The 24830-nt window shown below is 38.5% G+C and overlaps 1 long non-coding RNA gene across 2 annotated transcripts in view; it reads left to right on the top strand.

The window, feature by feature from the left end:
• Positions 1–21804, top strand: part of LOC105492441 (uncharacterized) — a 64217-nt gene extending 42413 nt beyond the window's left edge. The window contains exon 3 of one of the 2 annotated variants that reach the window (XR_011609494.1): positions 21684–21804. This is a non-coding gene — a long non-coding RNA (uncharacterized lncRNA). Of the gene's footprint in view, positions 1–10758; positions 10993–21683 lie in introns of those variants that run through there. The other variant, XR_011609495.1, reaches the window with a different exon arrangement.
• Positions 21805–24830: the final 3026 nt, after the last annotated feature.

The raw sequence follows: 24830 nt of genomic DNA on the forward strand, positions 1-24830 counted from the left end.
CTTCCACATGTTTCCCTGTCCAGTCCCACCCACAACCCTGTAACCACTGCTCCAATTTGAGGCCTTGGATTCCTCAAATACAAATAGACACTCAAAATAGAGAGGTTATTGATTTTTTAAAGAGAATAATAGAGGCCCCAGAGCTACAGAGCTTTGGTTCTGGAGATCCTAAATGTTTTGCTTAGTGAGAAAATCACAGGGCTATCCTTCAGGTAATGTAACATCTGGTTAAAACACTACCACTAACTAGCTGTGGCCAATAATTAATCATTTAGACTTTATTTTCTTTGTAACTCAGTCATAAAATGAATGAGTTCTGTGATGTGTGAGTTTCTTTATTTTTCTAAAATCCTCACATTTTCTTTGGTCTTTTATTAAATGAAAATGAGATTAAATACTAAATGGTAAAATAATATCAATTGTATATATATTTTGAAAATTATCATATTAGTGTAATTTTCACAGGCTTAATTACAGGCTAAAAGTTTTTATTATGTTACTTTTTAAAAAGTCCTGATAATATACTATTCAACAATTTTTGTTGTGTTACATTACAAAAAGTTCTATGACAAAAACACTATTTCTCTTTTTTCCTTAAAAGTTCTTTTATTATTATTATTATTATCATCATCATCATCATCATCATTTTGAGATGGATTCTCACTCTGTTGCCTAGTCTGGAGTGCAGTGGTGCAATCTTGGCTCACCGCAACCCCTACCTCCCAGGTTCAAGCAATTCTCCTGCCTCAGCCTCCCAAGTAGCTGGGATTACAGGCACAAACCACCACGCTCAGCTAATTTTTGTAATTTTAGCAGAGACAGGGTTTCACCATGTTGGCCAGGCTGGTCTCGAACTCCTGGCTTCAGGTGATCTGCCCACCTTGGCCTCCCAAAGTGCTGGGATTAGAGGCATGAGACACTGCGCCTGACCAAAAATGTTTTACCTTCTTGCATATTAACCAATTTTCTGCATTTTCTTGAAATATCAAGTCTCAATTTTTTATTGGCATGCATCAGCCGTCCCTAGTTTTCTTATGGCCTACTTGAGTTCATGTATGTTATTTTGATTGTAGACTACACAGCCCATGAAATGTTAGTAGATAGGTAAAAGCGATCAGTAAGGATAAACAATAGATGTCAGATGGAGCACCCCTGTTCATTGTGAGCTGAGCAACAAAATCATCCATTTGACAAATACTGATTTGTTGGTGCCACTATCTGCTGAACAGAGTTCTAAGCGTTGATGATAGAGACAGACAAATTATTTGTTCCCACAGAGTGTACATTTCAGTGAAGGATGCAGAAAATAAATAAGCATACAAAAAGAATAATTTGGGGGGAGCAAAGGATCATGCAGTATTAAAGCAGAGTTATTTAATAGAGAATATAGATCATTATTTTAGATATAGATTTAAAAAGGTTTCACAGTGGAGCTGAGCTGACATCTAAATGATGAAAAATAAATTCAGGTAGAAATAGGAAACCATCAGGTGTGTAGGGATTTAGAACCTTGTAGGACACCGTGAGACATGAAAATTTCATTTTAAGTTAAAAGGGAGGTCAAGGGTTTATGTAGTAGGTTAAGACGATTTAAGCAGTATCTTAAAACATTCCATTCTCCCTCATCCCAACAATCTATAGAAGTTCATTGTCTCACTCCAGAATACTCTTGAATTCCAGGGTTGGTTTGCTGGTCATTTCCAGTATTAGAATCCATATCTCCTTAGATGAAATCTCATAGCCACAATAAGGTTTCTTTAGTAATTTACCAAAAATAATACATTTAAACAAATATATGAAGATTTTTAATAAAAACAAAAGAATTCACATTACAACAATCCAGAAAACATCCAATTAACTTCCTACCTAAATTCTTAAAATATAGTTCAGCCATCCCACAACGATAATATTCTCTGATTTTAACTAGTGTTACTTGCTGTCCATTCTGCTAAATGTTTCTTTACCAGTCACATTTTGAGAACTGAAGCCAGCTAGGCTTCTGGGTAGGGTGGGGACTTGGAGAACTTTTCTGTCTAACTAAAGGATTGTAAACACACCAAATCAGCACTCTATGTCTAGCTAAAGGTTGGTAAACACACCAATCAGCACTCTGTAAAAATGGACCAATCAACACTGTAAAATGGACCAATCAGCAGGATGTGGGTGGGGCCAAATAAGGGAATAAAAGCAGGCCACTCCAGCCAAAGGTGGCAACCGGCTTGGGTGCCCATCCACGTTTTGGAAGCGTTGTTCTTTCGCTCTTCACAATAAATCTTGCTGCTGCTCACTCTTTGGGTCTGCACTACCTTTTTGAGCTGTAACGCTTACTGCAAAGGTCTGCGACATCACTCATGAAATGAGCAGCACTGCAAACCCACCGGGAGGAACAAACAACTCCGCACATGCCACCTTTATGAGCTGTAACACTCGCTGCCAAGGTCTGGGCCTTCATTCCTGAAGTCAAGTGAAACCACGAACCTACCCGAAGGAAGAAACTCCAGACACATCTGAACATTGAAAGGAACACACTCTGGGCACCCCATCTTTAAGAACTGTAACACTCATTGCAAGGGTCCCTGGCTTCATTTGTGAAGTCAGCAAGACCAAGAATCCACTGGGAGGAATCAATTCCAGACACATTTCTTTTATCGTCTCCCATGGTTGGACAAGTAGTTGCAAATTTCTCTTTTTCTACATCACCGTAACATTTCAGTACTATAATATCTCATTGATTTTATCTTTAAAAATTAGATTCTCAAATTTGTAATGCCCAGTCATCAAAAGGAGACTTCTTACTACCTCAGCTCTCCATCAGTAGAAGACATTTTTTTTGTTGTTTCTTTGTTTTTCCTACTAAAGAAAGTTTCTACAGTTTATATTGAAAGTTTCTAGATATTGTTATTTTATTTAAGACCCCAACTAAGGTTGGGGGAAACTATCACTATTTTGGTTTTTCATCTTTGCTAGACTTGTCCTTTATGATCACCTGGGATAAATAGCAATGAAAAATAGAATAAAGGGATCTTTCCAAACTAGCTGAATGTATCACAACATAGGGAAACAGTCGAGCTACTTTACTGATATTTTCCATTTTACTCCAGATGATGATGGAAAACCTATTTCTCCCCTTTTTGTTGGAAAACATGCTGGTCTTTGTTTCATTCAGTTTTAGTGGATGAATAACTTAGGAATACACTCAAATTACGCTCTTAAAAATAACAATATATTATCTTGCTTAAAGTACAATAGGAAGTACGTTCACAGTTCACAAATTCTGGCTTTGCTTAATTACCATTTATTTTATTCATCATTGGCATAAAGGGAAGAAATATAACATTTTTGGGAGCATTTTTAGGGGACTGAAAATAATACATTTTATTCAAATTCAACAGAGCAGGGGAAAGGATACCTATTTTTTCCTTCAATTAAGTATTTAATCTATTAGGTACACACCTTTAGAAATATGTGAAGATAAAGGAACTTGCCATTGAAAGATAAAGGTGCTTGCCGTTATTTGAAAACTAGACGTTCATACAAATATGAAAAGATAGTACTAATCTTTTCATGTAAATTGTGCATGATTACACACCTTGTATAGTCATTGGGGAATTTTTCATCTCCGGCTGCCATCTCTCTGCTTCTTTCTTCTCCACAGCCTCCTCAGTTTAGTTCTACCAGCCTCTCAAGGCACACAATTCAGCTAGTATTTTTCCATCTAGTTTTCTGCTCCAGAGAATAGAAGGAAACATTTTTCTTTTCATGGATGAAAGTATGAGTTTTCTTCAAAAACCCCAGAGCTCTTTTCTAAAAAGGGCTGGAATTATCATCTTTTTGTGAGACATTGTATTGAATTCTGTGGGGTTCCATAAAGGAGTCTAGGAACAGCTGACACTTAGGAGATATTGGGAGGTGAGAAGAAATCTTGATGACCTGCTCTGAAACATCAAGAAATGGTGAAGAAAACCCTTGATTTTGTTTCTCTTGACCTCGCATGCTTACAGTGCAAATTCCACAAGACTTAATTTCTGAATCAGAAAATTCAGGCATGATCAGTAAAATTCTGCTGAATTGCTTTGTTTTGGAACTTCATAAAGAGGACTGGGAAAATAGTTGTAGACTTTTGATTACTATTAATGTAAATACTTCAATTGATTCTTAAACCTCTAATGTAGTTAGCTTCTTCTAGTGATCCCATGAACACTGTGAGCACTAGAATCTTTCTGACCTGAGCGCCTGGCTATGAATCTGGCTCCATGGGAATGTACTGCGTTCTCAGTTTCTGTTTCTGAATTTAGAAACCCTGTGCATACAGATTCTGCAGGTTGACTACATCGCATCCTTTGTAAATAGGCAATATGAATGGGCAGATTTTCCACGAACAATATTGAAGCCTTCTATTTAGGCTAATAGAAAAAAAATTAGGGTTATATCATGTATGTTACTAGGGAAAGGTGTTTGACTCCCCTGTGGCATCCATTGTCGTGTTCCCACATCCTTACTAGCTGCGCTATCAGTAATCTGAGCTAGGGTTTACAGGGTAGAGGATGCCATTTTATGGCACAATCTGGTAGGCAGTGCCATTTTAGTTCTTTTCTGAGCTGATCTAGTTCTGTCTGGCTCCTGAGCCTAAGGTCCACATCCTCTTGGCGATAAGCCTATCAGCTTCTGCTGGTTTCCCTGCCTCAGCAACAGGGATGTGCAGTACCTTTGAGTCTGTTCCTGACTCTGTGTCATTTTCACTCTATCCTATTGGATGCACCTCCATGACTAAACACTCCCTCAGACCTTAGCTCTCATCTTCATCCTGTACCTGGTGCTGCTCTAGAACGGCAGAACTCAGAGGAGGAGGACTACTTGAGGTTAGAGTGCTCTTGGTGACTACTGAGGAGGTACTTGACCTGACACCAACACCTTCATTTTATCAATTATATTACCAGTGTTCAGATTCGATCAATATTTATTACAAAAAAACCTTGTTTGGCCATCTTGTCTTAGTTATTCTGATGCATGGGTATTTAGAGAGATTCTGAGAGTTTAAAAGAACACACAATTCCAAACTGTGTCTGTATGTGTGTGTATAGGAACACAAGTTGATTAGAGCATCACACTGATAACAGTTATTTTAAAAAAATGGAAACTCATATTGAGTTGAGGGTAAAATATGAATATCTTCTTTATATTCATATGTTAATATGTTTTGTGGGCTTAAATTATTAAAGTAAAACATTTGAATATTTGCTTATATGTAAATCTGGTATTAGCATGTGTCCCAGACTTATTAACCCTAAAAACTAAGAATAATTGATTTCGTTGCTTGCATTCCCAGCTCTTTATTACTTCAAAATTCAGGTCCTAATTATTAATATTGGCCAGTCAAATTGTGTGATTAAATATGATGAATAAATAAGTTACAAAATATAATAAGGCCTCCCAATTAAGGTGTTTTTGAACACTGTGTGTATATGTGTGTGTTTGTGTGTGTCTGTTGTTACTGCTTTCTACTTTTCTCTTGCCTGAGTTCCAAGTGAATTGGTAATAAGGGAGGATGGGGAAAAACATCTAACATTAAAAAGATTGGGAAAGGGGCCTTCAAAAAAATGAGAGATTTGAAGGTGCTGAGAGAAGACTCACTTAGGTGGAAAAAGTCCTAGCTCAGAACAAGGGCTAGAGGGGCCTTCACCAGGGAGGCATCCATCTGTCTGGGAACCCCAGAGTAGAATTTGGAAGGACTCAAGGCAAGAACAAGAGTGGCCTTGAAACTTACGGGATAAATGGAAAAACTTTCCACATTAAATTTAGGCCAGTGGTGCATACCACTATCCTCCCCTTCAGCCTACCTTCGAGGGTGACTAAAGTTAGCAAAAAAAATGTGTTATATATGTCCAAGCAGCTAACAGAGAGGACTTGGAATGTTCCACACACACAGTGATAACTACTCGAGGTGATGGACACTCCACATACCCTGACTTGATCCTTACACAGTCTATGCATGTAACAAATACAGCTACACAAGGACACAATGTAATATTAATGTCCACTGAGAACAAAACAATTTCAAACTAATAACGCAATGGCTTATTATCTCAATATGTTGCACAAACTATCTAGGGACACTGGATAGAACATCACTCCACCCTAACAGAAGAGAAGCCAGATAGACCACCCACAAAGGCATAACTCTCTTTGAGCCTAGGGAGCCCTCCATATCCATCTCCTTCCTTAAATACCAAAGAAGAGCTCTTTCATAATTGCTTTTCCCTCTAGCCTTTCTAGTGCCAAAAGCCAGTTCCTCTGTCCTTGCCCACGTGTCTACAGCTGGGACCCATCTTTTCTGGCCTAGCTGTCTGGAGTTTGCTGAGAATGTTTCTTATTTTCTCTAGGACACTAACTTCTCCCAGGGAGAAAGTGTAACTCATGTGTCTGTATACTACCTTTAGAGGAATAGAACTGATAGGATATATGTATATGTGAAAGGGAGGTTTATTAAGTAGAACTAACTCACACAGTCACGTGGTAAAGTCCCACAATAGGCCCTCTGTAAGTTGAGGAGCAAGGAAGCCAGTGGTGGATCAATCCGAGTCTCAATACCTCAAAAGTAGAGAAGCTGACAGAACAGCCTTCAGTCTGTGACTGAGAGCCCTTGGCAAACCACTAGTGTAAGTTCAAGAGTTCAAAAGCTGAAAAACTGGGAGTCTGATGTTCAAGGACAGGAATCATTCAACATGGGAGAAAGATGAAGGCCGGAAGACTCAGCAAGTCAAATCCTTCTACATTCTTCTGCCTGCTTTACTCTAGCTGTGCTGGCAGCTGATTAGATGGTGCCCACCCAGATTAAGGGTGGATCTGCCTCTCCCAGTCCACTGACTCATATGTTAATCTCCTTTGGTAAAACCCTCACAGACACACCCAGGAACAATACTTTGCATCCTTCAATGCTTCATCAAGCATTGAAGCATTAATCAAGTTGACACTAAATATTAACCATCACAGGTTCACCCCTCGTCAACTTGAACCAACACACCTCTCCTAAAATCATACACAATCTTCAAATAAAGACAATAATAAGGTCGTAATTACACCTAACATAATACAGCTATCCTTCATACAATCCAAAGTGCACTCATCCTTAACCTGGATGGTATTACATAAAGTTAAATACATTGAAATGCTAATGTGAAGTCAATAAATCTCATGTCACACAATAAAGGGAAAAAGGAAATAAAATGAAGATGTTTTCTTAGTACAAGTGTCTACATGCACAAATATGTTCTTAACAAAATAAGGAGGAAATACTCATAGCAGTTACAGTCACTCCTCATTTCTGTAACCTGGTCATATGGTTGTAGCTGGTATTGATGATTACTTTCTTCTACTACCCATTTTTTATTCCCTTTGCCTTCAGCAAGCACCTCAGAAAGTCGTGGGGGTTTTTTATTATTATTATTTTGTGTGTGTGTGGTGTTTAGTTTTTTGGTTTTTTTTTTCCTGGTGGAGTGACTGAAACCTTCATTCCTGAGGGTCTAGGTCATTTGTAGTCCTGCCTGGCTTGAGTCATTGTTGATTCCCATTGACCTTAATCACAGGGTAACACTAAGAGTAGCCGTAAGGGATTTCCTGTATTCCAAACATAGTGTTCCTTATCTCCATTGTGAAGTAGTAGACTAATTGCATCTTGATAGTCCGAGTCAGTCATCCCAGCCAACACCGTAACTCCCTTTTTAGCCAATTGACTTCGAGGTAGGGAGAACCCAAAGTGTCCAAGTGGCAATCTTCACTTCCAGCTTAATGGAATTATTGTTGTGTGTAGCACCCCTCCCTCTGGAACTAAGACATCTAGGCCAGCCAAAGGTAATGTCACAGGAACAGGGAACAAAAATTTTGCTAGTGGGTCACTAGGGGTGATGGTGAGTGGTGCCATGTCCACTTCTGCCCCTTGATTACTGGACCCAAAAATCCTTGCTATGGGAGGAAGAGTACCATATACTGGATGCTGATTCAGAGCATACATAGCCTTCTGGAAAATTTTGCTCCACCCCTGCAAAGTATTGTCACTTAGAGTTGTCATCGTAATTGTGACTTCAAAAGGTCATTCCACCATACTATCAATCCAGATGCTTCAGGATGATAGGGAACATGGTAAGATCAGTAAATTCAATGAGCTTGAGCCCACTGCCCCGTGTCTCTCGCCATAAAGTGAATGCCTTGGTCAGAGACAATTCAGTGTGAAATACCATGATGGTGGATAAGGCATTTGGTAAGTCCACGGATAGTGGTCTTGGCAGAAGACTACTGCCATGTCTACTGGATGCAGGATAGGCAAACTCATATCCAGAGTAAGTGTCTATTCCAGTGAGGACAAACTGCTTCCATTTTTGTGATGGAAGGCATCCAATATAATCAACCTGCCACCAAGTAGCTGGATGATCACTTCGAGGAATGGTGCCATATTGAGGGCTCAGTTTTGGTCTCTGCTGCTGGCAAATTGAGCACTCAGCATTGGCCACAGCCAGGTCAGCCCTTTGGTGAGCACTTACATGAGATATAAATATCTTCACAGTTTTTGACTACTCAGAGAGGTCCATCCACACCTCTTCTCCAAATTCCTTTGTCACCAATTTTGCAATCATGCTTTTTCCAAGTCCCTAACCATCCAGTGAAACCATTAGCTATAGCCCATGAATCGGTGTATAATCGCACATCTGGCTATTTCTCCTTCCAAGCAAAGTGCACAACAAGGTGCACTGCTCCAAGTTTTGCCAAGTGGAAAGATTTCCTTTCACCACTGTCCTTCAAAGATGTCCTACAAAGGGGCTGAAGATGCAAAAACATATCAATGTATCATCCATTATATGCTATATCAGGGCTCCCTTACATGAAGCACTATTTCTTTCATTGTTGGTTAATCCAACCAACAATGTGCCTGACACTATTCCCATTGTTCGAGTTATAGATATGTAGAATATGAAACATGTTCCTGAAGAAAAGCATAATAATCCTTCCCAAAATATTGAGAATTATTAAAAAGACACTAAAAGTGTGGGCTCTGTTTGCCTGATGGCAGGGCATAAATCCATCCTTACTAGGGACGACACTTGCTTATCAGCCTAGAGAGGATACCAGCAGGCACCAGAGGAATCTGAGAAGCGATTTTACTGTGTTCCCAGATTTTCCCACCTTTTCAAAAAAAAAAGGAACTGTCTGTTCTTCGTCTTGTCTCTGTTTTGGACTTATGGCTCTTTGTGAGAATATTATTTAAGCAAGGCATGTAAGCCACTGCCTTGAGAGAGAACTACTTTGAAGCTAAGGCTTCTCCTGCATGATGGGTAAGGCATGTGTTCATACGCTTTTGCTTTTTCTGTTGTTGTTGTGAATTTGACTTTTGTTTTCAGGAGAGTGTCTCAACTAAGAACTAAGAAGAGAAAGAAAAGAAATTATCTTCTTCCCTCCATCCCTAGCTTGTGGAATTGACAGTGTGGCAGGGAAATAGTCATATAACAGGTAGATAGCATTTGCTGAAGTGCCACAGCAATGTGAAGCGCAATCCTGAGCCCATCATTTCTGTCTTGACACAGAATGTAAAATGTAAAGGCCCACATTTTAAACACTCCACAAGTCGCTTATATCTGGATGTTTTGCTATCATTCTAACCAGTGTGCCTCATCTGAACTTGGTAACTTCTCCTGGTATATTCTCCCCCTTTCACTTTTTTCAATTCTCTTAATAACAATATCTTTGCCTAATGACAAATTTGTAAAAGATCCTTGGTATTCTAACCCTGATCAATGGCAGCCAAGTCCTTATCAGAAACATCTTTACATTTTTCTTTTGTTTTAATTTCCACTGCTGACTCTCTGGTCAAAGTGCTAGTCACTTTGGCTCCAACTCTGTTTTCTCTCCTTCCATTTGATCTGCACAAGCTTGCTACCTCCAGCCTCAAAACTGTTGGCTTTAAACATTTTATTTGATGTTTAATTGACCACAATAATGGTACAGTTTTATGGGATACCCAGTGATATTTTGATGCATATAATATATACTGCTCAGATCAGGATAATTAGCATACCCATCATCTCAAACATCTATCATTTATTTGTATTGGAAACATTCAGTATCTTCCTTCTAGCTATTTGAAACTACATATTATTGTTAACTAGAGTCATCCTACAGTGATATAGAACACTAGAATGTAATCCTCCTAACTAGCTGTAATTTTGTATCCTTTAGCAAATCTCTCCCTATTCCTCCCCCTCACCCCTTCCCAGCCCCTAGTCTGTTAAATGCTTTTAACACTTAAAATGTCAATACTGGTTCCTATAATCAGTTGTTCCTTTGTCAGAGAAAGCTACTAGAGAAAGTCACATCTCAGTAGAATCTCAAAGGCTAATAGAAACACGGAACTAATACTAGACAGATACTACATGGTTGCTGGCAGCTGGGGGCATGGTGTGTTCAATGTGGGAGGTAGGGTTTCCACTTAGAAAAAAGTACATAGATGAATACCCAGAGGCAAATGATACTGAGAGTTAAGAGTGCGATGAGGGATACAGAAGTAGTTAATATTGTGCAGAGACAGGGTCAGAGAAGGTTGAGCAGAATATCTCTTGTGGAGTCTAGCTTTAATTTTTCAGGCACTGGGAAGTAAAAGATGTGGTTTTAGCAAGATAATTATATGGTTGGATTGGGAACCTTTAAAGAAAAATCATTCTGGCAGCTTTCTCTGCATACCGCAGTTCAAATTGTTTATTCTTTTTCCATTAGGTTAAGATCTGCTCAAGGGTGAGGACCAATCCTGAAATCTCCAGTGAGAACCAAAGTGGGTGGCTATAGCAGGCACAAGCCCCCTGTTGACTGATAATGGATGATAATGGATGGTAACAGAAAGTCTCTTCCAGACATTTGCCACTTAATTATGTTTTAAAGTCATCTGGGAACAATTTAGCAGTGTGTGGTTTCTCTCTCCAGTTACACACACTGTTATTTATTTATTTTTTAGACAGAGTCTTGCTCTGTCCCCCAGGCTGGAGTGCAGTGACGTGATCTCTGCTCACTGGAACCTCTGCCTTCTGGGTTCAAGTGATTCTCCAGCCTCATCCTCCAGAGTAGCTGGGATTACAGGCACGCACCACCACACCCAGCTGATTTTTTGTATTTTTAGGAGAGAAGGAGTTTCACCATGTTGGCCAGGATGATCTCGATTTCTTGACCTCATGATCCACCCACCTTGGCCTCCCAAAATGCTGGGATTACAGGCATGAGGCACCCCGCCAGGCCATTGCTATTTTTTTTTAAGGGTAACTATTATATTATGTTTTATTATTAAATATATGTGTGTGTGTGTGTGTGTGTGTGTGTGTGTGTGTGTGTGTGTGTGTGTGTGTGTGTGTGTGTGTGGAGAGAGAGAGAGAGGCCCCCTCCTCTCAATGCAAAAGACACAGGGCATTACTTATAAGGCACTCATCAATTGGAGCTATTGATCTATTGATAGATTCCATCATTCTATTTTTTTATTTTATTTTTTTGAGACAGAGTCTCACCCTGCCACCCAGGCTGCAGTACAGTGGCACAATCTCCACTCACTGCAATCTCCGTCTCCTGGGTTCGAGTAATTCTTCTTTCTCAGCCTCCCAAGTAGCTGGGACTACAGGTGCCCACCACCATGCCCAGCTAATTTTTGTATTTTTAGTAGAGACGGGGTTTCACCATGTTGGTCAGGGTGGTATCGAACTCCTGACTTCAGTTGATCCACCTGCCTTGGCCTGTCAAAGTGCTGGGATTACAGGCATGAGCCACCGTGCCCGGCCTCTTTTCTTTATATATTAGGTTAGCAGCTGTTCTCGTACAACATAACGACAGATTTTCTCAATGAAAACTTTCCAGTGTCATTAGATCCCTCTCCAAATGGTGATTTCCCGAATATATTTGTTCTTTTAAAGGCCAGGAATGCCTCTTTTTCACAGCTTGGACACAACCTTTATATTAGTTTGTCACTGGATGTACTAATTTTGATATATTTTGAAATAACTTGATGGATCTTGAAATGTACCAGTCTGACTTGTTTTCAGAATTAAATTCATGGCATCTGTTTCTTCTGCAAATGTTGTGATAATCTAAAACCCAAGCAAGAAAGGAGAAATAAAGCAACTTCTGTGCAGAAATATTTTCCTTAAGACTATGAACTAGTAATTCAATTATTATATCAGGGTAAAAAGCTTGTTGCAATAAATTATTAATGCATAACTGTATTTTCGTTATGCATAACTGTATTTCGATATGGAAAACCTGTATCCAGCAATTATAAAGTGTCACAGCTCTATTGCAAGTTATAGTGAAAGGCCACTTGGGAGTACAGCTCCTAGAGTAATAGATATTTAGCCTCACCATCACTGTGAAACTTTTATTAGCAGTTAATTCTCTATGACAATGTACAAGAAAAACATGTAAGCCTAATGTCTGTGCTCTCAAGTGTTGTCACCTAAAATAGTCCCTGGGATTTATTGTTACTTAGTAAACACTTTCTGAATGGCATGACAGATACGGTGCTGGAACTTCAACACACAGATCTGTCTGGATTGCCCTCAACCCACTGGAGGGGTATGAAGAATGTCTAGTGAACAAGAGAGTTGTGTGACTCTGTTGGCCTCCCTGCCTTCTTAGCTTAATTCATTGAGATAGTATCATTCCTTCCTGGAAACAAGAAAGGCCTGGAGGGACCATCAGTACACACTGTGATGCATTTCACAGGGCAGTCGATGCCGTAGGGCTCCTCTTCCTCCTCTTAACTGTTGTTTTTCCCTAAGGAATAAATAACCACTAGGTACCACAATTCGGGCAATAGATCATTCAGCTTATTTCTTCCAACCCACCAAGTCATATGCAGGCACAGCAAGATGCTTCCAAATATGCTAGGCCAGAAAGATCTGTTTTATTAACTCCACAAAACTAATTTAAAAAAAAATTAGAGGCAGAGTCTTGCCCTGTCACCCAGGCTGAAGTGCAGAGGTGCAATCATAGCTCATTGCAGCCTTGATCTCCTGGGGTCAAACTGTCTTTCCACTTCAGCCTCTGGAGTAGCTGGAATTACAGGTACACCACCATGCCCAGCTAAAACTCAACTCTTGATGTTCTCCCAAAAGGGAACAAACTTTGGCTAGAACTCCTTCATTCCACTCTCTACGTATTATATTTGCATGCAGTTTTATGGACTACTACCTCTTGTTTTTCAGTTTTGCTCATAAGAGAAGTATATGAATAGTTTGCACTAAAAGATGGTATAATTCAACCCTTTAAGAAGAGAAACTGAAGATGATCATGTTTCTATCAGATGGTGTCTGAGAAGAGGTTTAAGTAGAGCTCTGACAGACAGACAGAGACCTGGGATATAGAGAGTAGTAGTCTCCAGGGTGAGAAAAGCATGAGGGAAGACAAAGGGCTTTCCTACAGGTTGCATGACAGGTAGTCTTTGGCTTGAGTAGGGCATATGGCAAATGTAGGGGTGTAGCACAAAGCAAGATTGAATGTTAGAGGCCATTGAAAGGATCTAAATACATATTTACTAAGTAACAATAAATCCAAGGGACTATTTTAGCCATCAAAAGGCTCTAAATACATATACACAAACACCACACACACACACATTTATATATACACATTTTATAGATGTATGTATGTGCACATGTGCATATATAAATACACACATATATATATTTTGTGTTCATTTCAAATACATGTATATATATGTATATATACATATATAGTATATATGTGTATGTGTGTGTTTGTGTGTGTGTGTTTATATATATGTATGTATGTAGTTGAAATGCACTTCACCATTTAGGGAAAGAGTGTAAAGAAGATTCAATTTGTGCAAACAGACATTGTGAGCAAGCCTGAAATGAGCAGATGTGAGGAGAAAGAAGAGTCAGCACAACAGGTGAAAAGGAGCACCTAGAAAGGAGAGAAGAAAGGAAAAGAGTGTTTGGTGCAGCATCGTGTGCAGGGGTTGGAGTCTGGATTGTCCCTTGCTGTGTTGAAGGACTGAGAGAAGTAAGACAGAAAACAATACGGAAAAAAGTTTTAGATTTGAGAGGAAGAACTCATTGCTAATGTTGGCTTCTCAATTTCCCCAATCTGAACAAAAGGAACTAGATTTACATCCTACAGAGAGAACACCACTTGGGATTAGGCAGTTAGGAAATAAGTGGGCTGAATTTTCACGTGTTGAAGGGACGCTGAGCTCAAGAACTCAAGAATGTGTAAACTCTTTTGCTAATTTTATTTCACATTTCCATCTGTTAATTATGGGAGCTCTCTAATGTTTCTTTTTCCTTTTTAAGTGATGCAAATATGGCCTCTAACATGTTGGTTGTGGAAACAGTTTCATTCCTAGTTGGGGACTAGTCTGCCTTCCCAGTGACGGAGAAAAGCCACAGGAAGCAAAGCACTAAGGCTACTGCCTCATCAATATCAGCCTCAGGGCTCCTCAAAGTCCCAGCCTTTACACATTTATCTCTTCCTGTTCTGTGTCAATTTTAACAGTGGGGAATGCCCTGGGGCTGAAATATACACAAGATCCAAATGAATCAATGTCCTATAAGCCAAGTGCTATGCCTTCAAGCAAGGCAGAGCAATTATTACCCAACACGGGTGCCCCTGCTGGTTCTCAAGGACAAGCAAGGGAAGTGAATCCATCACAGCCCTGCCACTTAAGATGCATTTTAAACTGCAGTGGCTCTCCTACACAGCCATCATTCACTTATGCTCAGTGTCATTCTTTTGCATTCCTTCAACACTGGCAATTTGCACAAAGGAAACCAACAAGACAAGGCACTCGGCTGGTGTGTTTAAAGTGCAATCTTAGTTAGGGATAAAACTGCTCTTAAGAGGGGAAGAAAAGCTCTGGTGTAGGATCATCTCTTGAGCATTTTCAGTTCACTGTAAATTCTTCACCCCAGCACGTGTATTCCCACAGTACACAGAAAGACGTTTTAGTGTGGTGTCCTGTCAGGCACTTACTTAGCCTCTGTTGACGGATACTGGAGAAATGTAGCTATCCTCTTGAGAAGATCCCATCCCAATGAGAGAGACAGAGAAGTAAACAGTTATAATATTGGGTAATCACATTAGCAGCGGAGACAAGAAGGAGTGCCATGAGCAGAAAGGAGAGCCATTTTCCGTATCTGGCAGGAGTTCCCAGGAGCACTTCCTGTCTACCAGGTGTACCTGAACTGACTGTTGAAGAACAAGGAGCACAGAAGAGTCAGGGAAGAGCACTGTGGGCAGAGAGGGAGAATATTGCATCTGGTGGAGTGTAATGGCTCATCGTGTGTTAACCTTAGGGTCTCAAGAGGGCAAGAGATGAGAGATTAAGGTAGAGAGGGAGACAGAGCAAGATACTGGTAAACCATCTGCAGAGCCATGGCCAGGGGCGGGACCCCATTCAGGTCCCAGGAGATCCATAGAGGAGTTGCCGGCAGCAGAGACAGGCCAACACATAACTATCCCACATAAGTGAAGACTCTGTTCTTTTAAGCAATGAAAAGTATTTTACAGAATGATTTGTGAGATGCATTAGGCACTTCATTTCTCCTTAAAGTATTTTTTTTTTTGGCCCCAAAATATTGCTCTTTCATCTGAACTTTAACCACTCTCAGTTGGTACTTGTTTTATGTTGTCTACTTAATGTCATAAGTTGTAATATTTTTACCTAACTGGCTTCTGCCTATCTCTCCTACTAAAATATAAGCTTCAAGAAGTGACTGCTTTTTGAAGTTTGTTTTCTTGTTGGTTTTGACTTTCCTCATCACAGGATAGAGTTGGAGTCTCACCTAGGATGTATTCCAGATGATATTTCCTGATATCCCTGATAACTGAGCTTCTTACTCTATTCCTGGCAAGTAGAGCTCCAGGACACTGTCACCGGGGAGCTTGGATCATCGCAGAGGAGAGGCATGCCAAGTTCTCACAATGTAGAGCAGGAGGGCAAGGATGATCTGAAGAAAAGTGCCTAGGGGTGCATTTGGACTAGCTCTAAATGAACAAACCTTGTGATGCTTCCATTATGAAGAACTGGTGTAAGAGAATTTGAAAGACATATAGCATAGCAGAAGGGAGATAAGATAGAGGTTGGAAACATGAGACTGGGGTCAGAGCCTGAAGGTGTTAGAATTTAAAAGAAGGGCTCTTACTGACTAATTCAATCTGAATTGAAGGAGCAGTTAGGCTTCAAAAATCTGGAGAGGTTAAGAAATTACGTCATCAAAAATCTAGAGAGAAGTTTAGGTATACCTACTATATCACTATATATATATATATATGTATAGGCTTATGCCAATCTTTATCTGAAAAAAAATATTTTTCACTAAATTTCTTTTGTACTTAGGGCGAGAGAAATATCCAGTATTTGGCAAGTACTGTAATAGAGGTAAACCAGGTTCTCTGGAAGCATGTGATACTCTCCTAAATCTGTTTGGTTAAGAGGTTAATGAACGAAGGGGTCTGATCAAATCCTACCGGATTAGTAGGAATTATCCAGCTAAAAGGTAAGAGCATACACATGACATTTTAGCTGAGAGAATAACTTGTTCCGCATTACAAAACTTACGGCATGTTAGAGAAACTGCAAGTGTCTTAATATGGCTGGATCCTAGTGTTAGAGGTGGATATCATAAAATAAGAAATAAATTAGTAGAGAAATCAGCTTAATGTTATGCCAGATACCAATTTATTTAATCTTTTTGGAAATCTGTATATGTTTAACCAAAATATTTTTTAAATATACATAACTGGAGGGGAATACTTTTTGGTAAAAATGGGAGACTAGAAACCTCAAAAATTATTTGCTCCATGAAAGCAACAAGAAAACTTACAAATATTCACAGAACAGATTTAACTGCTTATTAACCTGGATACACTTAATCACTAAATATGACCTCATGAGTCTTGTAATAATAAACAAGTCCATATGAAACCTGTAAAATTTTTCTTGGAGTTAAAAATGGTTTTTCATTTTTGACTTTCTCCTTTTATTGGTTTATGTAAATCAAATAATTTTTAAATAGAAAAAAAAAGAAAACTCACAAATGTTTTCAGAATAAGTTTTTTCAGAAGTCTAGAAATGAACCAACAACTTGCAGCAATCGTGAAAGTTTTTATTTAAGAAAAATAGCTGAATTTCAGGACTAACAGGGATTCTTGTACCTTTTTTTTTTCTTTCGAGTGTATAACTTTTTTTTTTTTTAATACTTTAAGTTCTAGGGGACATGTGCGTAACAAACTTGTGCTGCTTCCATTCCACACCTCCAACTCCATGGTTTCCTTGAAAACCTGCAGCCAACAAGCACGGTCAGTGGCATGGCAGCCACCGGGAAGCAGGAGGTTTGGTAACCCTTCGAAGTGTAATTCCCCTAGACTCATCGTTACCTGTCCTGTCTGACAGTTCCATGAAAGACCACACTCTCAGAGCTCTCTTTATTTGTCCTGACTTGGAGCTCCTCTACTGTGAACAGTCTTTTTCCTGGGGCATTTATGAAAAAAAAATAATAATAAGTGGCAATTGTTTAACATCACTGCTGCCTTAGGCAGGCAATAACAATTTGGACTAACAATAAGCTACTCCAAAAGTTTAAAAGAAAATTCTTGAGAATGAGATATCCATGGGAAGCTTTGAAAATACCTGCTGTATTCCTGGGATACAAAAGGTCACACACATGCATGTTGCTCTACACATGCCCAGGGTGGGCATATGGTCCAAAAAAACCCTGAAAATGCTCCAAGCTCCCACCTCTGCTAACCTTGAAGGCACTGAACAAACAGGAAGTAAAGGCTCTGGCTTCGTGTTTGAAGGGTGCTCCAAGTCACATGCAGAGCCTGCCAACAAAGACTGGAAGATTTGTTGTTTCCAAGCATTAAAGGAAATGTGTGTCCAATCATTAGCTGACCATTAAGATAATTATTAAGAGGTTTCATGACACAAACATGATGGAATCATTCAGAAGTAGTTCCTAAACAAACAACAATAATATTAAAACAAAAAGTAACACATCGTAACTCAGGGAGATAATTTATTTCCAAAGTTGCCACATTATATTATTTTAAATGTCCTGTTTTCAACAACAACAACAACAAAAACCAAGGCCTTCAAAAATAAAAAAGGCTTGGCTCATACATAGGGCCAAAAGGTTATCAAACTATCCATTAGTAAGTCCACACATTGGAATTATTAGACATAGATTTTAATCAGGCATTTTAAATATGTTCAAACAGAATGAAAGTATAAGAACCGATATCTTACCAAATAGAGAATAACAATAAAGAGATAAAAATGATAAAAACAAATCAACTATAAATTCTGGAATTGAAAGCTACAATAACTTAAATGAAAAATCCACTAGAGGAGATTAGCAGCAGATTTAAGCAGGCAGAAACAAGTTAATTGAGGTCATCCTATCCAAGAAACAAAAAGAAAAAAGAATGGTGAAAAATCAACAGACAGAAATTCAGAAACGTATAGGATGATCAAATGCACCAATATGCATGCAATGGGATTTCCTGATAGAGAGCAGAGAGGGAGAGAGACAGGCACAGAATAATATTTGAAGAAATCATGGCAGAAAAGCTTCCAAAATGTAATAAACAGCATTAAGGTGCACATCTCAGAGTCTCAACATACTCCAAGTATAATAAATTCAAGGAGATCCCTGCCAAGATAATGACACTGCTGAAACAATAGACAAAGAGATTCTTGAGAGCAATGGCAGAGAAGTGACCCTTCACATACAAGAAATCCTCTGTAAGATTAAGAGTTGATCGCTTATCAGAAACAAAGGGTGACCAGAAGGCAGTGGGACAACATATTCAAAGTGCTGAAAGGAAAAAAATGTTTAACGAAAATTTTAGATTCCTCAAAATTCTGCTTTGTAAAGAATGGAGGAATTAAGGCATTTCTAGAAAATAAAAAATGAGAAAATTTGGCACTAGCAAGCCTTTCCTAAAAAAATAATAAGGAAGTCAGTCCTTCATGAAGAAATGAACAGGCAGTTCATTCAGAACAATACTAAAATGACATGAAGACATCAAGAACACTAGAAAAGGTAAGTACATTGGTAAACATACAGGAGAATATAAGTACGTTTTTGTTTAACTTTGCTAGTCCTATCTGATTTAAAAGAAAATTCTATTAAGCAATAATTATAAATCATGATGGTTACATTATGCCAACTGGGCTAGGCCATGGTACCTACTTGTTTGGCCAAACATTAGTCTAGATGTTACTGTGATGGTATTTTGTAGATGTGATTAGCATGTATAGTCAGTTGAACTTAAGTAAAAAAGATTATCCTATATAATATGGATAGGCTTCATCCAATCAGTTAAAGGACTTAAGACCAAAAGCTGACGTTTCCCATAGAAGAAGAAAGTCTGGTCAAAACTGTAACAAATAAATTGTGCCTTTGATTCCAGACTGCCAGCCTGTACTATAGATTTCAGACTCAAGACTGCAACATCAACTACTTTTGAACGTCTAGCCTCTTGCTTGCCCTGCAGATTTTATACTTGCCCATATCCACAATCATATGAGTCAATTCCTTAAAATAAACATATCCTAATGGTTTTGTTTATTGGGAGAATCCTGACTTGCAGTGTGCAAACATGTAGAGTTGATTCTCATTATTCATTACAGATATGTTCTATAAAGTCATTGTAAATACTGATTAGCGAATACTAAACCATTGCTCCTAGCATAAGTTTTATCATATACATACCACATATATAACATAGACTGTAATTGCAAATTTTATAAACAACTCATTTTGATAGATTCTATTTTCTTAATTTTACAAAATAGAAAGTTAGGTTCAGAAATATGAAATCAGTTGTCTGAAGTCATCCCACTAACAGTTGTCAAAGTTGATATTCAAATGTCATTTAACTGGCCCTAAAGCTGGGGCTTCTTACACTGTACTACAATGCACACTACTGTTTCTCCCCTCTGGTCGTGTCTGCTTGAGAGCTGAAACAAGAAGACAGAGCTCTGCCTTGTCCAACCTCATCTGGGAATGTGCAAGTTAAGAAGTTAAGTTTTTTTTTTGGCCTTATGTACCTGTTCAATGACCATGAAAGTGTCACTTGTATTGATTTGAGGGTTACAAATATATTTTAGCAAGTATAGAAAAGTACAAATATCATGAATAATGAGAATTGGGTACAATTTGTGACAATGAGCACAAAAGAAGTTGGGAAAATATAGCTATCAAGAACAAAGCATTTTTATACTATAGAAATTATGTTGATATTAACGTCCACTAGACTGTTATAAATTACAGTGTTAATTGTAATCCCCAGGGCAAACACTAAAAAAAGTAACTGAACAAAGCAAGAAAAAGTAAAATATGAGAAGATAATTAAAATAATGCAGTAGGTAATGTCATTGAACACAAAAGAAGATAGCTATGAAAGAGTAGAGGGATGACCAAAACACAGAAAAGGAGGGGCGGGGCGGGGCATAAAACGTACAGAGAACAGAGAGCAACCTGGCAGCTGTAAATCCTACCTTATCAGTAGTTATATTAAATGTAAATACATTAATCACTCCAATTAAAGGGCAGAGAATGGAGAATAATTAAAGCAAATTTAGAAAAAATTAAAACAAGAAATGTTATCCAACTATATGCTGGCTACAAATAACACACTCTAGATTCAAAGACGCAAATCAATTAAAAATGAAAGGAGGTTAAAAAAATATTCCATGCAAGTAGTAACCAAAAGTCAAGTGGAGTGACTCTACTAATATCAGAAAAAAAAAATAGATACTAAGACAAAATTATTACTAGAGACAAAGAATGACATTTATGAAGATAAAGCTATCAAACCTTTGAGAAGATAGAACAATATAAACATACATGTAACTATCAAGGAAACCCCAAAACTGACATGATGAGAGAAATAGACGATTCAACAGTAATAGTGGGAGACTTCCATACCTTACTTTTAATAATGATACACTTAAAATAGCAGTCAGTTTACATAGAGGTGCATAAGTGATAAACACTCATTCATCCCGTGAGCCACTCCTTACCTTCTAGGTCTTGCTGGAGGAAGGTCTCGCATAATGTTTGGCCGGACTCTGGATTAATCTTTCCCCATGCTTTCATTCAACTTTAGTTTAAACTCATAGTATTCTGGGGCTCTCTCATAATTAGGTATTTTTTATTTGTCTCTCCGTCAACAAGACGAACTTTGAATAAGGAAATCTTGTCTCTTTGAGCAGACGCTCTGGTCCAACGGCACATGTTCAATGAATGTTTGAAGAATGACATGGATATTCGTTAACTATTATTCCATTTATAGCAAAAGATGAAATTGGATGAGTTAGGTAAAGATAAACCAAGTTTTAAGCAATTATAGAACTAAAAAGAATTTCGAGAACAACTCAAGGAATGTTCGTTCACACACTTCCAGTACTTTCTTGTTAACTATGTTGCCTCTATAGCTAGAGCAACCTGATTAATATTTAAAGCGTAAACAAACTTTCAGTAATTGTTGGCATTATCTTTCATATTGCAACTTACCTCACCCAAGAGTTGGTATTTTGTTTTAATTGTTTCATGTGATTTTTCTATTGCTGTGAAGTCAGGATTTAATAACTCAAGAAGCAGGAACAAATCATTTGTCCCTTTTCTTTCCAGGTGAGCATTTTAAAAGGTTTGGGTTCAAAAATAACAAGGATTTCAATGTCAGGTGGCGGTACAAGAAATACCACAGGAAAACAAAAGGAAAAATTGATACAGAAAAGTTTCTGTTTTCTTTGTCAAACTCTCTGGTGAGTGTGCGTGTGTGTGTGTGTGTGTGTGTGTGCACTGCAGTGACACATAAACAATTTTATATCTAATAGGATATAAGTAATATGGGCTGAGTGTTTGAAACAGCTGCAAAGAGATTATATGTATTATGTTTTCTCAGGTAATAAAACAGATCAAATACAGCAGAATAAAATTTCTTATCTTTTTTCCATTTTCTCCTTTCTGCTGGTTATAAAAATAGCCATTCTCCTAGATTAGTTATAATAGACACTTTCAATAAAATCTTGTTACTGGAAGGGAATTAAGCAGCTTTTGTGCAGGAAAGAGCATCCGTTACCTTGTGATGGATTAAGAAGAGCGCAGTTGAGATGGTCAATGTTGTATTTACCTGCCCGTCATTTTCAATCACTGTGACAGGGTGGGTGTAGCAGCAACTAGAGCTCTAAACCATTTTCCAATGAAGATTTTTAAGAGATCATTCTATTGTCCGGGGACAGATGCAACTCTGTGTGTGTGTGTGTGTGTGTGTGTGTGTGTGTGTGTGTGTGTACATGTGCACACAAGACAGCATGTATTCCATTTCATGCCATGCTTTTGTTTGTTTACTTGCTTTAGAGTGTTGGGGGCTGTTATGGGTAAGAGAATCAAGTTGAGTTTCTGAGTGCTCGAAACTGCAAGGTTTTAGTGAAGAGTAATGTAAACTGTATTTATTTGTTCATTCAATGATAATTTATTTGGGCAATTATTTTTATGCCAGGCACTTGGTTCTGCATTCTCTCTTAAAATACTACAGAAAATTTGGGTCTAAATGAATTTTAAAAACAATATATTCCATTCAGAAAATACTGTTTTTGTTTTAATAAATGGCCAAATAATCTACTTCTCATATGCTTACCTCTCAGAGCTCCTGAACAGTGGTGACTAGTGGGTTATTTGGTGAGTTTCAGGGAGGGTTCTTGTCATAGTGTAACTGGCTCAAGTCCAGCTGCTTGCTGCTCAGAGGCCAAGAACACAAGAAGCAGGATGTGGTGAAAGGAAAGCAACTTTATTGATCAAATGCTAGCAGATGGGAGATGGCCAGTCTTCTTCCTCAAAGGAGCCATCTCTGCCTTCTGGGCTGAAGGACGGGATGTACGAAGGAAAACGTGAGAAACATGCCAGCGTGGCACAAAAAGGGTCTGCATGTCTCTTTTCAATGGTAACCTTGAGTAATTGCCCATCTGGAGATCTGGTTTGCGTTATCCTGACTTGGGTCTGGTAGTGGGGGGCTAACTGTTTGGAACTCCCCTTAAGTGGGAGGATTCCGCAGCTGGGGCTCTCTGCCTGGTTTGTTTCAAAATTGGCCCCTGGAATTTCTAAGCAAGTGCAAAATTAGGTGAGTGAGTACTATTCATGGAAGTCCCTACTGAGAAAGGGAAAAACAAAGAGTTTTAAAGTATGTTTCAAGGGTGAAAACAAAAAAGAAAACCAAAAAAAAGCTTGAAAATGCATTTTGAGGCTGGGATCCTCGGTTACAAGACTGTGGTCTGAGGATCAGCGCCCCTTCCTGACTTTTGTAAGAACTATAATGAGGTAAGTGTGCACACCGAAGGCAAGGGTTTAGAGAATTTTACAGCAATGTGATATTGCTGCAAATCCAAGAACTGAATAACTTTTTTAAAAAATCATTTTTATTATGGTTTACAATTAGTCAATTAAAAATGAAAACAAAAAATAAAACACATCTGTTGTTCAGGAGAGAGAGTTTAGGAACAGCTGGCCAGAGTACTTTGCCTAGTCTCTTTCTCACTTGCCTTGCTTAGTAGCACTTTTCCTAAGGCTTAACAGATTTCCTCAGATTGTTTTTTTCATTCCTGGTTCAGCTATCTTGGCACTTTTCACCTTGTATATCAAAGGGGAAAGTTTATTGCTTGCTTGGCAATTAAGGAAAGGATCTTTCTCATCTGTGTGCTACTATAAATCTAATACAAGTTAGAGTTTCTGGTATTGGGAAAATGTTTTGTATAAATTGTGTTTTATGTTGAGCAACCAAAAGTTGAGGCGGAGAATTGTCATCATCTAATTCTCCTCCCCCAAGATAGATAATTTTTCTCATTAGACTTCCAGGAGGAGAAATAAAGCACTGAATCTAAAGCCTGATTAGTTCATATGAGCTATTTGTCTTATCTTTCTTCTTAGGAAAGAAATAACACAAGGAGTGTGAAAATCTGCACAAAACTTTAATGCTAACAAACATGAGTTTTCATATTAGTAAAAGCTAGGCAATCACTTATTTCTATGCCTCTACTGAAGATATAACCTGCTTCACAAAAAGTACAGAAAGGCAAGGAGCATTTTTGAGGTGAGAGAAATATTTGTATGTATTTCGACTGTTCCAATGCTGAGTTCAGTTTATGCTTGTAAGATGAGGGTTGTCACTAGAAACCAACTAAGGCACGAATTAGACTATTTAGAGAAAAAGATTATTTATTTGTTTTGATAACCTCAAACTAAGAGAAGAATGAAGCAGTAGAACAAAATATGGGGTCAGGCTGTATTGACTTATCCAGCATACCATGTGGCATAGAACACAATATACCAATGTAAGTAGAAAAGAGAAACAGCCTGTAAACATATTATGGACATTCCCGCATAACTTTCCTGTGATGATGTGGGCATAGATCTATTCTTTGGTGTTACAGGAAAGATAAACACGCATGTTTCTCCAAAGCCTCTTACTTGGTGGATATTATCAGAACCCTAAGCTGGGGGATCCACAGAGCTTGACTGTGGCATGGGGATGGGGCAAAAGTTGGGGCCCATCTACATACATACTATTTATTGGGCTCAGTGTTAACATTTCACCATCCCCATTAGGTACAATTTAGCCCCACTAAGTCTCTGGACCGGGCACTATATAGAATGGTCCTCATCCGTACTCTAGAATACTAGATTCCAGGAAACACTGCTTTAAGGAAACCTTTGGCTTTTGTTAATAACCTTTCCCAAATGTTTTGAAATAACGACCTCCTTTTTTCATATGACATGCATTAA

The sequence above is a fragment of the Macaca nemestrina genome, chromosome 11 (genome assembly GCF_043159975.1).
Source record: "Macaca nemestrina isolate mMacNem1 chromosome 11, mMacNem.hap1, whole genome shotgun sequence".
Lineage (NCBI taxonomy): Eukaryota > Metazoa > Chordata > Mammalia > Primates > Cercopithecidae > Macaca > Macaca nemestrina.